Source organism: Lipotes vexillifer, unplaced genomic scaffold (genome assembly GCF_000442215.2).
Source record: "Lipotes vexillifer unplaced genomic scaffold, Lipotes_vexillifer_v1.1 scaffold24, whole genome shotgun sequence".
Taxonomy (NCBI): Eukaryota; Metazoa; Chordata; class Mammalia; order Artiodactyla; family Lipotidae; genus Lipotes; species Lipotes vexillifer.
The window spans coordinates 1,815,693-1,830,346 of NW_006782914.1; the positions used below are offsets into that span (position 1 = coordinate 1,815,693).

Sequence of the window (14,654 nt, forward strand, 5' to 3'; positions counted from 1 at the left end):
TAACACACCATTGTAAAGCAATTATACCCCAATAAAGATGTTAAAAAAATAAATAAATAAATAAATAAATAAAGTTGTTAAAATAAAAAATTTAAAAATTATTTAAAATTAAAAAAATTAAAAAGTAATAAAAGAAACAAATAAAGAAGAGAACAAGTTAACCAAAAAACAAATCCACCAATGACAACAAGTGCTAAAAACTATACAAAAAAAGACAGATAGAACCCTAGGACAAATGGTAAAAGCAAAGCTATACAGACAAAATCATACAAGGAAGCATACACATACACACACACAGAAAGAGAAAAAGGAAAAATATATATATATCTATATATATAAAAAAAGGAAGAGAGCCACCAAATCAATAAACAAATCTACCATTGATAATAAACTCTAAATACTAAACTAAGATAAACATAAAACCAGAAACACATTAGATTTGCAGAAAGCAAACCCCAAGTCTACAGTTGCTCCCAAAATCTACCACCTCAATTTTGGGATGATTCGTTGTCTATTCAGGTATTCCAGGGATGCAGGGTACATCAAGTTGATTGTGGAGATTTATTCTGCTGCTCCTGAGGCTGGGAGAAATTTCCCTTTCTCTTCTTTGTTCGCACAGCTCCAGGTGTTCAGCTTTGGATTTGGACCCGCCTCTTCATGTAGGTAGCCTGAGGGCGTCTGTTTTCGCTCAGACAGGACGGGGTTAAAGGAGCAGCTGATTAGGGGGCTCTGGCTCACTCAGACCAGCGGGAGGGAGGGGTACAGAATGGAGGGTGAGCCTGCAGCCGCAGAGGCCATGTGACGTTGCAACAGCCTGAGGCAAGCCATGTGTTTTCCTCGGGAACTTTTCCCTGGTTCACGGCACCCTGGCAGTGGCAGGATGCACAATCTCCGGGGAGGGGAGGTGTGGATAGTGACCTGTGATTACACACATCCTTCTTGATGGCTGCAGCAGCAGCCTTAGCATCTCATGCCCATCTCCGGTGTCCGCGCTGATAGTCGCGGCTCACGCGCATCTCTAGAGCTCTGTTAGGTGGTGCTCTGAATCCCCTCTCCTCGCGCACCCCAGAACAATGTTTTCTTGCCTCTTAGGCAGTTCCAAACTTTTTCCCGGACTCCCTCCCAGCTAGCCGTGGCACACTAGCCCCCTTCAGGCTCTGTTCACACAGCCAACCTCAGTACTCTCCCTGGAATCTGAACTCTGAAGCCCGAGCCTCAGCTCCCAGCCCCCACCCGTACCGACCAGTGGGTGAGCAGACAAGCCTCTCAGGCTGGTGATTGCTGGTCAACAGTGATGCTCTGTGTGGAAATCTCTCCACTTTTCCCTCTGCACCCCTATTGCTGCGCTCTCCTCCGTGGCTCTGATGCTTCCCCCCTGCTACACCCCCCCCCGTCTCTGCTAGTGAAGGGGCTTCCTAGTATGTGGAAACTTTTCCTCCTAAACAGCCCTCTCCCAGAGGTGCATGTCCCATCCCTATTATTTTGTCTCTGTTTTTCCATTTTTCTTTTACCTTACCCAGGTATGTGGGGAGTTTCTTGCCTTTTGGGAAGTCTGAGGTCTTCTGCCAGCGTTCGGTAGGTGTTCTGTAGGAGTTGTTCCACATGTAGATGTATTTCTGATGTATTTGTGGGGAGGAAGGTGATCTCCACATCTTACTCCTCCGCCATCTTGAAGGTCTTCCTCCACATTAACTTTTAATACAGGCTTTTATCTTCCTTTGTCTTAATTGTCATATTTTTATTGTATTTATTAATAATCTGTCCTCAGAAACTCTGCCAAAGTGATAAAACATTACATTCAAACACATCAATTAATCTAGAAGGTTTTTTTTCCTTCCAGATATTCCCTCTAGAGCATTTCAACCTCTAGTTCATTCAGTATTAGTTTCTTTTACCAATCCGATAGTGCTCTCCTGTGTTGGATTCCTTGATTCCTTTTTCTTTATGGAATCCTTTGTTTTTCTGAAACATATCCTCTAGTAGCTTCCTGAGAAAAGGTAAATGTTGTAGACAGATAATAACTGCCCCCCTCATCCCTGCCAAAGATGTCCACACCCTAATCTCCAGATCCTATGAATATGTTTTCTTATATGGCAGAAGGGACTTTGTGTATGTGATTAAGTTAAGGATCCTGCAATGAGGAAATTGCTGGATTATCTAGGTGGGTCCAACATAATCACAGGCATCCCTATAAGAGAGAGATAAGAGGTCAGAAAGGGAAGAAGATGCTACACTACTGGCTTTGAGTTTTGAAGAAGGAGCTAAGGAGCAAAGCAATGTAGGGGATTCCTAGAAGCTGGAAAAAGCAAGGAAGCAAATTCTCCCCTAGAGCTTCCAGAAGGAGTACTGTAGCTCTGCAGATCCATTTCAGGCTTCTAAAATGCAGGGCTGTGAGATAAGTAAACCTGTGTTGATTTAAGCAACTAAGTTTTTGGTAATTTGTTACAGCAGCATGTGAAACTAATACAGGGAGAAATGGTGATTTTTTTTTTTTTAAACTGGCTTGCAGATCTGAAATATGCCATGTACTTAATTGATGGGCTGTCTATATTTAAATTTCTAGGTTGAAAGTCACTTTCTGGAAATAATCATCTAAGTTCTTATCTTTTTTCCTCTGATTCTTTTCTTTAACATTTTTTATTCTAATTTCCAGAAGATTTCTTCAGCTATTTTCCCCCTACAAACTTTGTTGAATAATTAATTTATAGCATTATATTTGTACCTTCATTTTCTTTTCTCTCACCTCATAAAATGCTGTTTTGGTTTCAGAGATGCATTATCTTATCATATCTCTCTAAGAATCTTAAAGATGTTTTAAAAGTTTCCTTCTGTTCCCCGCATTGTCTGTATCCTCTCAGATTTTATTTTTTTATCTGTTTGGATTTCTATTTTTTTATTTTTATCTTTTTTGAAATTTTACATCTATTCCTTAAATATCTAGTAAGCCTAGGATTTTTGTTCGCATTGAAGAATAAAGTTTAAAACAGTGATATAAAGCTCAAGCTCACTGTGTCTTCATAAGAGGATCAGATTTTTCCATTGGGAAATTCTCAAACATCTGTAGAATATAGGTACTAATGAAGATAAGATCAGAAATCAATTAAACTGAAAACCAATGTGCACTATAGGAAAGCAACAAGGCCAAAAGTAGTTCTTTGAAAGGACTAAGGAAATTGAAAAGCCTTAGACTGACTGAGTAAAAAGAGAAAACTCAAAGAGCAGGAGTGAAAGTGGAAACATCCTACAGATGGTAAAAATAATAAGAGGATATTAAGAACAAATACTTATGTCAAAGTATTTGACATTTTTTGTTTTCCTTGAAAAACACAATTTACCAAACTGATGAAAGAGGAAATAGACAATCTGAATGATTCTATAACAATTTTGAGAAGTTGCATCTATGTTAGTCTGCTCTAGCTGCCATAATAGAATACCACAGACTCGGTAACTTAAACAACAAAAATTTGTTTTCTCACAGTTGTGGAGGCCTGAAGTCCAAGACCAAGGTGCTATTCATGTTGGTTTCTGGTGAGACTTCTCTTTCTGGCTTGTAGATGGCTGCCTTCTCACTGTGTCCTCACATAGCCTTTGTGCATGCATGGAGAGAAAGATCCTTCTGGTGTCTCTTCCTCTTCTTATAAGGACAACACTCTTATTGGACTAGGGTCCCATCCTTATGACCTCATTTAAACTTAATTTCCTCCTCAAAGGCCCCATCTCCAAACACAGTCACATTGGGGCTTAGGGCTTTAACATAGCACCCAGGAAAAAAAGTGAGTCTGAAATGAAGACTTCACTGGATGCACTTAACAACATTAATTATCCAAACTGAAGCACAGAGAAAAAAAGCTTGGAAAAAAAAAAACCAACAGGGGACTTCCTGGTGGTCCAGTGGTTAAGATTGTGCCCTTCCAATGCAGGGGGCGTGGGTTTGATGCCTGGTCGGGGAATTAAGATCCTGCATGCCTCACTGCATGGCATAAGAAGAAAAACCCAACAGACTCAGTGACCTGTAGAACAATCTCAAGCTATCTAACATAGATGCAGTTGGAGTCCCAGAAGGAAAGATGGGCAGAAGAAAAAAGCATTTGAATAAATAATAATGGATAATTATCCAAATTGATGAAAACTATAAATGAACACATTCAGAAATTCAGCAAACCCAAACAGAATTAAGAAAGGAAGGACCAGGGGAAGGGAGGAACAGGGAGGGAGGGAGGAAAGCAACCCCACTGACTGCTGAAAACCAGTGATAAATATAATATTTTAAAAACAGCCAGAGGAAAGAGACATATTACATATAGGAGAACAAATATAAAATGATTAGAACATGTTCCCTTCTCCTTTATTTTCTGCAAGATTATGTGTAAGATTTGTGTGATTGCTTCCTTAAATCTTTGATATAATATACTTGTGAAGCCATTTGAGTCTGAAGTTTTTCTTTGTGAGATTTTTCATTACAAATTCAATTTCTTTAATTGTCATAAGGTATTTACCTTTGGTAGCCACCTAAGAGGAATTAAAATGTATCCACAAACTTGTATGCAATTTTCATAGCAGCTTTTTTCCATAATAGCTCAAATCTTTAAACAAGGCAACACACACACACACACACACACACACACACACACACACACAATGGAATACTACTCAGCAATAATACATAGTGATCTTGAATATTTCACAGAAAACGTATGTTGAGCAAAAAAAGCCAGACACAAAAGAGTACATAATGTTATGATTCCATTCTTATGAAACTCTAGACCAGGCAAAGCTAATTTATAACTAACTAGTCTGTAGTTACAGAAAGCAGATCAGTGTTGCCTAACGCCAGTGGTGGGATATTTTTGCGTGGAGTTGTAGGGATCAACAATAAAGTAGCACAAGGAAACATTTTGGGAGTGATCTAAATATTACACATTTTAATTGTAATGGAGGTTACATGGATGTATGCAGTTTTCAAAATTCTTTGAACTGTGACTTAAAATGGTAATTTTTTACATAGTAATTATGTAGTAAATTATACCTCAATATAGCTGATTTAAATAGAAAAATCATTTATATTTCTATTTACTAGGAAGAAACAATAGAAAAGGACATGTTAAACATTTAAAACATACTATACAATAGGAACAAAAAGCATCAAGTATCCTGGGATAAATCTAATGAAAGATTGTCCAAGATCTCTAACAAACAGTACCAAAGGAAATTTTAAAAGATCTAAATTAATGGAGGAATACACTATTTTCATGGGTTCAAAGATATAACATTGTAAAGATGTTAGTTACTCAAATTGATCAATATATGTCATCTAATCCTAATCAAAGTTCCAGTAGGTTTTTGCAGAATTTGACAATCTGATTCCTAAAACTTAAAGGGAAATGTAAAAGGATAAAAATAGTGATGAGCAACTCAAAGAGGAAAACAAAGCTGGAGTATGTAAACTATAACATATTAAGATTTAAAATAAAGGTACAGTTATTGAAGCTGTATGGTATTATCAAAAGAACAGAAAATTACACCAAAGGAACAGAACTGAGTGTCCAGAAACACACCTACATCCTGACATATATAGTCACTTGAATATATGGCTAGGTGGTACTAAAATGTAGCAGGAAACACAGTCTTTTAAAGTAATTGGTTCTGGATCAACTGGAAATTCATGTGGAAAAAAAAAAAACCCTCAGTTTATTACCTCACCTAAAACTACATAGTGATCTTGAATATTTCACAGAAAACGTATGTTGAGCAAAAAAAGCCAGACACAAAAGAGTACATAATGTTATGATTCCATTCTTATGAAACTCTAGACCAGGCAAAGCTAATTTATAACTAACTAGTCTGTAGTTACAGAAAGCAGATCAGTGTTGCCTAACGCCAGTGGTGGGATATTTTTGCGTGGAGTTGTAGGGATCAACAATAAAGTAGCACAAGGAAACATTTTGGGAGTGATCTAAATATTACACATTTTAATTGTAATGGAGGTTACATGGATGTATGCAGTTTTCAAAATTCTTTGAACTGTGACTTAAAATGGTAATTTTTTACATAGTAATTATGTAGTAAATTATACCTCAATATAGCTGATTTAAATAGAAAAATCATTTATATTTCTATTTACTAGGAAGAAACAATAGAAAAGGACATGTTAAACATTTAAAACATACTATACAATAGGAACAAAAAGCATCAAGTATCCTGGGATAAATCTAATGAAAGATTGTCCAAGATCTCTAACAAACAGTACCAAAGGAAATTTTAAAAGATCTAAATTAATGGAGGAATACACTATTTTCATGGGTTCAAAGATATAACATTGTAAAGATGTTAGTTACTCAAATTGATCAATATATGTCATCTAATCCTAATCAAAGTTCCAGTAGGTTTTTGCAGAATTTGACAATCTGATTCCTAAAACTTAAAGGGAAATGTAAAAGGATAAAAATAGTGATGAGCAACTCAAAGAGGAAAACAAAGCTGGAGTATGTAAACTATAACATATTAAGATTTAAAATAAAGGTACAGTTATTGAAGCTGTATGGTATTATCAAAAGAACAGAAAATTACACCAAAGGAACAGAACTGAGTGTCCAGAAACACACCTACATCCTGACATATATAGTCACTTGAATATATGGCTAGGTGGTACTAAAATGTAGCAGGAAACACAGTCTTTTAAAGTAATTGGTTCTGGATCAACTGGAAATTCATGTGGAAAAAAAAAAAACCCTCAGTTTATTACCTCACCTAAAACACAAAAATCAATTCAAGGTAGATCATAGACTTAAATGTGAAAGTAAAGAAGTATGACATTTAGAAGGTAAAATAAAAGACCATCTTTTTACTTTGGGGTAGGTTAAAAATTTCTTAGATAAGATAAAAATGCATAAATAATTGACTTTACTAAAATTAAAGCATCATAATAAAAAGCATTAAAATGGTGAACACTATTTTGTCTTATCTGACAAAAGCTCTACATCATAACAATAAAAAATTAATAAAAATGCCATCAAATCAATATCAATAATATCAGTTAAAAATACCAACTCCCAAATAAAAATTGAGCAGAAGACTTGAACATTTGCTTCACAAAAGAATATATCCAGATTGCCAACAAGCAGTTGATCAGCATCATTTTTCATCAAGGAAATGCAAATTAAAATCACAAGATACAACTACAGGCCCACCAGAATTGCTACATTTAAAAGTATTGACAATACTAAATATACAGTAGTACTAAAGAATACTACATTCTTTAGTAAGAATGTGGAATTACTGGAACATTCATACACTTCTGTTCAGAGTGAAAATAGGGACAACCACTTTGGAAAACTACTTGACAATATCTACTAAAGCCAACCCAGCAATCCCACTCCGAGTTCTATATCAAGTATACCAAAGACATTAAAAAAGATTTCTTATTATCTTGATATAATAATATACAACATAATTTACACAAACAGAAAAGGACTCAAATGTCTATCAAAAGTAGAATGGATAAATTTTGGTATATGTTATACAATAGAATATTACACAGCAAAGAAAAAACATTACTACTATATGTTGAAACAACATGGATGAATCTTATAGACACAGTGTCAAGTGAAGGAAGGTAGAAAGTGTACATATTGATTATGCCATTCAAATGAAGTTCAGAATAGGCAAAATTTATCTAGAGAGGTAGAAGTAGAATACTGTTTATATTAGGGAGGCAAATAACTGGAAAGGAGTAAGACGTTACATTGGGTTACTTTCTGTGTCTTGATTTGTACATTGGTTATAGGGGTGTACAGATTTGTAAAAAAAATATATCAATCCATACACTTAAGAGCTGTGCAGTTTACTGTATATGTTTTTTACTTTAACAAAAAGATTAAGAAACACAAATTAGTTGCACATATGACTTGGAAAAAACAAGCCGTAATTATAACTATTATATTAATATTGGAACTGTAAATGAAGGCATAATCAAAGGTATTTTTTAAAGGACTTGTGATAAAATGGATATAGAAAATAAGGAAGGAGAAGGAAGAGTCTAAGATAATTCAGACTTCAAACCTGGATGATTGTGAAACCTTTATAGTTAAACTAAGAACAAGATTTACTGAGTAAGGACTTGTGTTTTAAGCAATGATCATGAATTGTGTTTTGAAAATACTAGGTTTGAATTTAAAATACCTAAATGTAAAATATTTATGCTGAAGTCTTCTATGAATTAGAATAATGTGTCTTAAAAGTCATTATTATGTATAAAAATAAGTTTTAAACAATCAATTACATATAATTTTAAAATTCAGACATTAAAGATGACCACAGGGCTTCCCTGGTGGCGCAGTGGTTGAGAGTCCGCCTGCCAATGTAGGGGACACGGGTTCGTGCCCCGGTCCGGGAGGATCCCACATGCCGCGGAGTGGCTGGGCCCGTGAGCCATGGCCGCTGAGCCTGCGCGTCCGGAGCCTGTGCTCCGCAACGGGAGAGGCCACAACAGTGAGAGGCCCGCGTACCGCAAAAAAAACAAAAAAAAAACAACAAAAAAAAGATGACCACAAATCTCATAGATTTGAATCCCACTCAACACTGATGATACATTAAAGACACTGTAAAATTTTATAACTGATTTTGGAATTCCTGGGGTAAACTACACTTGAGCATGATATATCCTTTTTATATCTGACTGGCCTCAAGTTGGTAGTAATTTGTTAAAGATTTTTGTATCTATGTTCTTGAGGGACATTTGGTCTATAGTCTTTTTTTGTAATCTTGTAAGATTCTATTATCAAAGTTATTCTGGCTTTATAAAATGATTTAGGAAGTATTCCCTCCTCTATTTTTGAAAGTTTCTATATCATCTTTCAATTTTGGTAATTTTTTCTTTTAAGGATTTATCCATTGCATTTAGGTTGTCAAATTCATTGACATGAGTTTTAAATTATGTGCCGTTTAGTCATTTAATGTGTGAACATTCCCTAATGACATCCTCTTCATCATTCCTGGCATTGATCATTTATATTTTTTCATTTTTTTAACTTCAATCTATTAAGGTATCATTTTTCTTATCTCTTAAAAGACAAGATTTCAGTTTGTTCAGTTCTCTATTGGTTTTATATTTTTATTTCATTGACTTCCGCTCATATCTTCTTTTTTCCTTTTTCTACTTATTTTTTAATTCTTCTCAGTTTTTTTAGCTTCCTAAGCACTGTGTTTTCTTCTAAGCATAGATTTAGGTGCATCCCACAAGTTTTAATACATTGTGTTTTCATTATCTTTCATTATCATTCAGTCATAAAACTTTCTAATTTTTCTTATTATTTCCTCTTTGAGCTAGAAATGGATTATTTAATATTCAAGGATTTCCTAAATGTCTTTTTGTTACTATTTTCTATTGTGGTCAAAGAACACACTCTGAATGATTTCAGTTATTTGAAATTTTTGAGACTTGTCTTATGGTACAGCATAGGTCCATCTTGGTGAAGGTTCCATGTACCATTACTTAAAAAGATTGTGGCACTTCCCTGGTGGCGCAGTGGTTAAGAATTCGCCTGCCACAAGAATATACAGTGGAGAAAAGACAGCCTCTTCAATAAGTGGTGCTGGGATAACTGGACAGCTACATGTAAAAGAATGAAATTAGAACACTTCCTAACACCATACACAAAAATAAACTCAAAATGGATTAAAGACCTAAATGTAAGGCCAGACACTATAAAACTCTTAGAGGAAAACATAGGCAGAAAACTCTATGACATATATCACAGCAAGATCCTTTTTGACCCACCTCCTAGAGAAATGGAAATAAAAACAAAACTAAACATGAAACTTCATGAAACTTCATGAAACTTCAAAGCTTTTGCACAGCAAAGGAAATCATAAACAAGACAAAAAGACAACCCTCAGAATGGGAGAAAATATTTGCAAATGAAGCAACTGACTAAGGATTAATCTCCATGATGTACAAGCAGCTCATGCAGCTCAATAAAAAAAAAAACAAAGAACCCAATCCAAAAATGGGCAGAAAACCTAAATAGACATTTCTCCAAAGAAGATATACAGATTGCCAACAAACACATGAAAGAATGCTCAACATCATTAATCGTTGGAGAAATGCAAATCAAAACTACAATGAGATATCATCTCACACCAGTCAGAATGGCCATCATCAAAAGATCTACAAACAATAAATGCTGAAAAGGGTGTGGAGAAAAGGGAACGCTCTTGCACTGTTGGTGGGAATGTAAATTGATACAGCCACTATGGAGAACAGTATGGAGGTTCCTTAAAAAACTAAAAATAGAACTACCATATGACCCAGAAATCTCACTACTGGGCATAAACCCTGAGAAAACCATAACTCAAAAAGAGTCATGTACCACAATGTTCATTGCAGCTCTATTTACAATAGCTAGGACATGGAAGCAACCTAAGTGTCCATCGACAGATGAATGGATAAAGATGTGGCACATATATACAATGGCATATTACTCAGCCATAAAAAGAAACAAAATTGAGCTATTTGTAGTGAGGTGGATGGACCTAGAGTCTGTCATACAGAGTGAAGTAAGTTAGAAAGAAGAAAACAAATACCATATGCTAACACATATGTATGGAATCTAAAAAAAAAAAAAGTCATGAAGAACCTAGGGACAAGACGGGAATAAAGATGCAGACCTACTAAAGAATGGACTTGAGGATACGGGGAGGGGGAAGGGTAACCTGGGACAAAGTGGGAGAGTGGCATGGACAAATATACACTACCAAATATAAAATAGCTAGAGGGAAGCAGCCGCATAGTACCGGGAGATCAGCTCGGTGCTTTGTGAACACCTAGAGAGGTGGGATAGGGAGGGTGGGAGGGAGGGAGATGCAAGAGGGAAGAGATATGGGGATATATGTATATGTATAACAGATTCACTTTGTTATAAAGCAGAAACTAACACCATTGTAAAGCCATTATACTCCAATAAAGATGTTAAAAAAAAATGCATGGGACATGCATGGGTTTGAGCCCTGGTCCGGGAAGATCCCACATGCCACGGAGCAACTAAGCTCATGTGCCACAACTATTGAGCCCGTGTGCTGCAGCTACTGAAGCCCGTGTGCCCTAGAGCCCATGCTCCGCAACAAGAGAAGCCACTGCAATGAGAAGACCGAGCACCGCAAGGAAGAGTAGCCCCTGCTCACTGCAACTAGAGAAAGCCCACACGCAGCAACAAAGTCCCAACGCAGCCAAAAATAAATAAAATAAATAAATTTAAAAATAAAAAGATTGTGGGGCTTCCCTGGTGGCTCAGTGGTTGAGAGTCCGTCTGCCGTTGCAGGGGACACGGGTTCGTGCCCCGGGCTGGGAAGATCCCACATGCCGCGGAGCGGCTGGGCCCATGAGCCATGGCCGCTGAGCCTGTGCGTCCAGAGCCTGTGCTCCGCAACGGGAGAGGCCACAACAGTGAGAGGCCCGCGTACCGCCAAAAAAAAAAAAAAGTGTGTATATTCTACAGTTTTTGGGTATAGTTTTATAAATGTCAATTAGGTTAAGTTCCTTGATAATGTTGTTCAGATCTTTTATCTTCTTACTGATTTGTGTATGTGTGTACTTGATTCATTAGTTACTCAAAGAGATTTTAAAATCTATTGCCTATCGGGCCCCTCAAGATGGCTGCTCTCTTCCTCTTTATATATCCCCTGCTCGACCAGCCCCTTCCCCAGCCAGTTATTATTCTAATCCTTAGACGAAAACAGCTCCACCTGCTATTTTATCAAAGAGAAACATCTGCCCTCATTAACCGGAGGGGCTGTGAAGGACCCTCCTCTGCCGGTTTCCACGGTAACTGATGAGCCAACCTGATGTTAATTGCCCCTATAAATAGTAGCCTCCTTTCCCTGGAGTAGCAAGGATTACTGCTGTGTCTTGTCTGCTGTGGGAGGTGAGGTGTGGCTCCAGGCCTTTGGAGTTGTAATTTCCTATACTATTGATTTCTCTGTCGCTGTTTTCAGGTTCTTTCTTCAGTCTTGCAACTGAGCAATTACAAAGCTTTCAGGCCTGTGAGGCGCAGCCCAACACCTATATTTCCCTTTAGTTTTATCAACGTCTGCTCTTTCTTTTGAAGCTCTCTTATTAGGTGCAAATGCATTTGGCATTGGTATGACTTCTTAATGAAGTGAACTTTTATCAGTGTGAAATAACCTTATTTATATCTGGTAATACTCCTTGTCTTAAAGTCTACCCTGATATTAATATAGACACAGTTTTCTTATGTTTCGTATTTGCATCGTTCTAGAAATCCCATTCGCTTCTTTTTTAGAATTTCTATTTCTCTTTAAATACTCCATGTCTTCATGCACTATAATCCAACCTATATTTTAAAATCTTTAATGTATTTATAATAGCTGTTTTTAAGTCTTTGAGGCTAATTACAATCACTGGATTCTCAGTGAATTGGTTTGTATTGACTGCATTTTCTTTTGATTATGGATCCCATTTTTCCTCTTTGTATGTCTTGAAATTATATTGTGTATTAGACATTATGTGGAAAAAATTGTGTAGGCTGAAGTTTTAGTTTTAGTTTTGAGAGTGCAAACCTTTTTTCTCTTCTTAGTACTTCAAGTGAGAGGCTGATGGTTTTTTCTTTTTTTTAAATACTCCTAGATTTGAGTTGGGCTTTAGGGTTGGCTGCAGCTTTAATTAGATTGAGTTAACTTGTGACCCAAATTCCAACCTCCCTCTTCACAGCCACCTGTTATATCTTGTCAATGTTGAGTTCCTACACGTGTGGAATGAAGTTTTAGATATTATTGGTTCACCTTTGTACTCAATTCTGTCTGGGCTTCTGGAACCCAAGTACTATAAGAATGTGTTGGCTTACATAAGTTCTGTATCTTTGCAGCCCCTCCTCTTCTGCTTTTCTAACAAAACCAAGAAGTAAGACTTGGGGGCGGGAGAAGGGATTGTTTGGTTGTCATTTATTCTTTCATTTGGGTATCTTTCAGACTCTGGTTAATTCCCCAGCTCATGCTGACTCTTGAGGCCCAGCTGATTTCTCATAAAGTGAGCTTTATGCTTACTTAAGGAGATGTTCCTCTCTGGATTTCAGGTCATCAAGGCTTACAGGGAGGGCGGCTTCATGGGCTTGCAAGCTGTGCAGTTGCATAGGACCTACTGATTAGAAGGACTCTATACTAGGTTTAATAGCCTGATGTTACCATCTTAAAATTCTTATTTTTTGAACAAGGGACTCTGAATTGTCACAAATTATGTAGTCCTGCTTACTGGCATCCATCACTTCTCACTAACCCCATAGAAAAGTAAGATTTTTATTTGGTCTGGGATTTTCATATTGTTACCATGGAAGCATCGGTGTTTTTGCATCCTTCTACATCCTAGCAAGGTCATAAGTCTGTTTAATTTATGCCTCATCTCCTTTTAACTTCCCCCCTGTAGAACTCTGGGATTGTATATTGAAATTATCTGAAACTTTCCTATGCAAGTTTCACTTCTTCAATTCCTTTTTCTAATTCCCTTTAGTTGAAATGTGGGTATTTTTAGGGCTTTGTACTAGAAGTGGTTTGACAGCCATTACAAAGGGGAAAAAAAGGTAACATTTAAATTGTTTTAAATTGGCTCCTTTGTATTCTGTGCATTTCAAAATATACTGATAGCTTTCTTCTAGTGAAATTGCTATACTCCCTATTCCTGAAGGTTATACTGTGAACATTTTTTTGTCTCTAAGCATTGTGTGCACACCATCTCTTATTTCTTATTCTTCTCAATTTGGTGAGGCCTAGAGCCTGTGTTTTCCATAAAATTTCTTGACAGCTCTGTGCATCTTTGCTTCTGTACACTTGTTTTTTATAATGACTGTCACATATGTCCTTTATTTTATTTATTATCTGTTATAAATTAAACCATAATACAATCTTTTCAGACATGTCATCATCAGAATATTAGGGTATTATATTAGGATATTCTGAATTCTTGTTATTTTTGCCTTCTTCTCACTGGTTTTTCATTCTCTAGAAATGGTTTTATTATTTTTTAAAATACCTACACATTTCTTTGACATTCGTCTACTCATTTATTCATTAATTTATACACATCACAGTACTTAATTATGCACTGACCATTGGCCAGTCACTACATGAAATTTTGACACTTCAGCAGTGATTACACTACAGTTTTTGTCCTCATAGAGATACAGATCTGCTGTTGTTACCATAAAGAATCTTTTGGGGGGCCAAGAAGGGCTTCCTAGAGAAAGCAACTTTTAATTTGATATTTGAAATAAGAGTTAAGTAGGCCAAGAATGAATTGGAGGGAGAGGGTTTGGGGCAGGGGAGCCTTCCAAGCAGGACGAATGTGCACACAGTCTCTAAGGCAAGGAATAACAAGATGTCTTGATTAAAATTAATTTGTCTAATGAAAGAATACATTTTCAACTTACAAAGAAACTACTAGCAAAAATGGGATTATTACTTACTACACTGAAACAGTCAAAGATTTAAATTATTTTCACCAGGTCACTACTGTGCCTTTTAAAATATTCCATCAGTAAGAGGAGAATGTTATTATATTACTGGCTCTGAATTTATTGTAGACACCATCCAAGATAGCCCAAAATATCTTGGAACTCTTGTTGGAATTGGAAATGAGGATATTCAGCAGG

At 36.5% G+C, this 14,654-nt stretch overlaps 1 protein-coding gene across 1 annotated transcript in view; it reads left to right on the plus strand.

Annotated features, from left to right (window-relative positions):
• The window catches only part of FAM227B (family with sequence similarity 227 member B), a 286,042-nt gene that overhangs the window by 16,656 nt on the left and 254,732 nt on the right, over positions 1 to 14,654 (plus strand). The window lies entirely within an intron of this gene.